This window comes from Mus pahari, chromosome X, assembly GCF_900095145.1.
Source record: "Mus pahari chromosome X, PAHARI_EIJ_v1.1, whole genome shotgun sequence".
Classification (NCBI taxonomy): Eukaryota; Metazoa; Chordata; class Mammalia; order Rodentia; family Muridae; genus Mus; species Mus pahari.
In genome coordinates, this window is record NC_034613.1 from 109,080,895 (window position 1) to 109,084,281 (window position 3,387).

At 39.5% G+C, this 3,387-nt stretch overlaps 1 pseudogene; it reads right to left on the reverse strand.

Moving 5' to 3' along the window:
- Positions 1–2,593: 2,593 nt before the first annotated feature.
- On the reverse strand, positions 2,594–2,946 carry LOC110314131 (annotated as a pseudogene).
- Positions 2,947–3,387: the final 441 nt, after the last annotated feature.

Genomic DNA, 3,387 nt, shown 5'->3' on the forward strand with positions numbered 1-3,387 from the left:
TTAATCATCAGGGATATGCAAATCAAAACAACCTTGAGATTCTATCTCACACCAGTCAGAATGGCTAAGATCAAAAATTCATGTGACAGCAGATGCTGGTGAGGATGTGGAGAATTAGGAACACTCCTCCATTGTTGGTGGGATGGCAAGCTTGTAAAACCTCTCTGGAAATCAGTCTGGTGGTTCCTCAGAAAACTGGACATAGTACTACCTGAGGATCCAGCAATACCTCTCCTGGGCATATATCCAGAAGATGTACCAACTGGTAATAAGGACACATGCTCCACTATGTTCATAGCAGCCTTATTTATAATAGCCAGAAACTGGAAAGAACCCTGATGTCCCTCAACAGAGGAATGGATACAGAAAACGTGGTATATTTACACAATGGAATAATACTCAGCTATTAAAAACAATGAATTTATGAAATTCCTTGGCAAGTGGATGGATCTGGAGGGTATCATCCTGAGTGAGGTAACCCAATCACAAAAGAACTCACATAATATGCACTCACTGACAAGTGGATAATAGCCCTGAAACCTAGACTACCCAAGATACAATTTGTAAAATACATGACACTCAAAAAGAAGGATGACCAAAATGTGGACACTTCACCCCTTCTTAGAATTGGGAACAAAACTCTCATGGAAGGGGTTACATAGACAAAGTTTGGAGCTGAGACGAAAGGATGGACCATCCAAAAACTTCCCCACCCAGGGTTCCATCCCATAATCAGCCACCAAACGCAGACACTATTGCATACACTAATAAGATTTTGCTGAAAGGACCCTGATATAGCTGTCTCTTCTGAGGTTATGCCAGTACCTGGCAAGCACAGAAATGGATGCTCACAATCAGCTATTGCATGGAACACAGGGCCCCCAAGAGAGGAGCTAGAGAAAGTACCCAAGGAGCTGAGGGGGTCTGCAACCCTATAGGTGCAATAACAATATTAACTAACCGGTAATATCAATAATATCACAAAAGAAGTCACTAGATATGCACTCATTCTTAAGTGGATATTAGTCCAGAAACTGAAAATACCCAAGATACAATTTGCAAACCACAAGAAATCCAAGAACAAGGAAGGCCAACGTGTGGATACTTCATTCCTCCTTAGAACAGGGTACAGAATAACCATGAAAGGATTTACTGGGACAAAGTTTGGAGCTAAGATGAAAGGATGGAAAATCCAGAGACTACCCCACCCGGGGATCCATCCCATCATCAGCCACCAAACCCAGACACTATTGCACATGCCAGCAAGATGTTGCTAAAGGGATCCTGATGTTGCGGTCTCTTGTGAGGCTATGCCAGTGCCTGGCAAACACAGATGGATACTCACAATCAGCTGTTGGATGGAACACAGGGTCCCCAAGGGAGGAGCTAGAGAAAGTACCCAAGGAGCTGAAAGGGGCTGCAACCCTGTAGGTTGAACACCAATATGAACTAACCAGTACCCCCAGAGCTCGTGTCTCTAGCTGCTTATGTAGCAGAAGATTGCCTATTCAGCCATCATTGGGAAAAGAGGCCCCTTGGTCTCGCAAACTATATATATGCCTCAGTACATGGGAATTCCAGGGCCATGAAGTGTAAGTGGGTGGGTAGGGGAGCAGGGGTGGGGGAGGGTCTAGGGAACTTTAGGGACAGCATTTGAAATGTAAATAAAGAAAATATCTAATAAAAAATATACTTAACATGGGTCCTCTGCAAGAGCAATAATGGGCTTTTAACCACTATTCATTTCTCTAGCTGTGGCCTGACCTCTTAGGAAAGGGAAATCGAGATGGCTGTCCAAGAAATATCTAAGATAATTTCTCAACGTTGCTTTTATTTTCAAGCATATGGATTTTTTTTCACCCAGATATAGGCTCCATTCCTCTATTAAAGAAATCCTTCCAAAATAAACATAATGTTTTTTTTTAAATAATTGCTACTTTACATTTTATGTCCAGGAAAATTGCATTGTCTAAAATAAAGATTTTAAGAAAAGTGTTCACTATGATAGGTGGCTAAAATTTAATCCAAATTTGATGACTTTAGCCTTAGGTCATATACATATCCATTAATACTTAAACAGTTAGAGGAAGGAGGGTAGGTTATAAATATTGTAGAAGTAGCATAAGAGGAATGTTAAATAAGTGAATTGCCAGTCTTCATTACAGCAACAAACTTGTCATGTAAAGCCACATTCATTCATTTAGTCAAGAGTACCAACTATATGCCAAGAAATATCAGTGATATGATGAAGCAAATAGAACTTCTGCCTTGCAATTTCTTATACACCAGAGTGTAATACATAGTGATATAGCACAACAGATTAGCCAACAGTCTGTATTCATACTTTATGAAACTTCTCAAATGGACCTTGACAAAGGTACACAAAATAATGTTACTTAAATAATATTGTTTATACGTTTTATCAGTGCTATATTTCTCTAGAGGTGAGGAACTATTGCCTTTGCCAAAGATAAGTCATCATCATCATCATCATCATCATCTCTTTATGGAACAATAACTAAGTTAATGTGATGGTCTTTTTTTTTTACAGTAGACCAAGTCTTGATTTTTATTACTTAAAAAAGTTGCACATTTATTTTGCTTTCTGCCTCTGTGCTTGTGCCTTCAACCCTTTCACAATGATTTTCTGCTCCTCAATAGGAAAAGCCAGCTTGATCTTGTCACAGACACACTTGGTGCACATGGAACCAGCATAGGTCCTGCTGACGTGCTTCTTTGTCTTAGACAATCACATAAGGACTTTGGATCTCATAGCACGAACCCCTTGAAGTCTGCCAGGGCATATACCACATGTGGATTTAGGTGTTTTCCAACAGTCTTGGTGTAAAGGTAAACAATCCTGTTGCCAGGGGTTCGAGGCAGCCTAGTTTTGTTGGAGGGTGCATTGTAGGAAAGCTTACAACTGTATGTCAAATGCTGAACCATCCTGAGTGCCTCTAATCACTATCTCTGAAAAAGGAAAAGAATGTGATGGTCTTATAATTGTGTAACCACCACCCCCGCTTCAGCAGTTATGAGCTCTTCCAGAAGAGCAAGGTTCACTTTCTACCACCCACATGGTGGCTCACAACCATCTGTGACACTAGTTTCAAGGGATGAAACTTCCTCTACTGTCCTCCTTGAACAACTGGTATGCACACAGGCACAGACATACATCCAGACAAAATACTCATACACATAAATAATAATAATAATAATAATAATAATAATAATAATAATAATAATAATAATAGTTTTTTTAAAAAATGAAAGTTTCAGGCCTAAGAAATTTGTTCCAACTCATTCTGATATACACTTAATGCATAATCAGTCCTCAAGCATTTAAAAATCCATTTTAGATTCATGAATGTCACCCAGGTCATATCA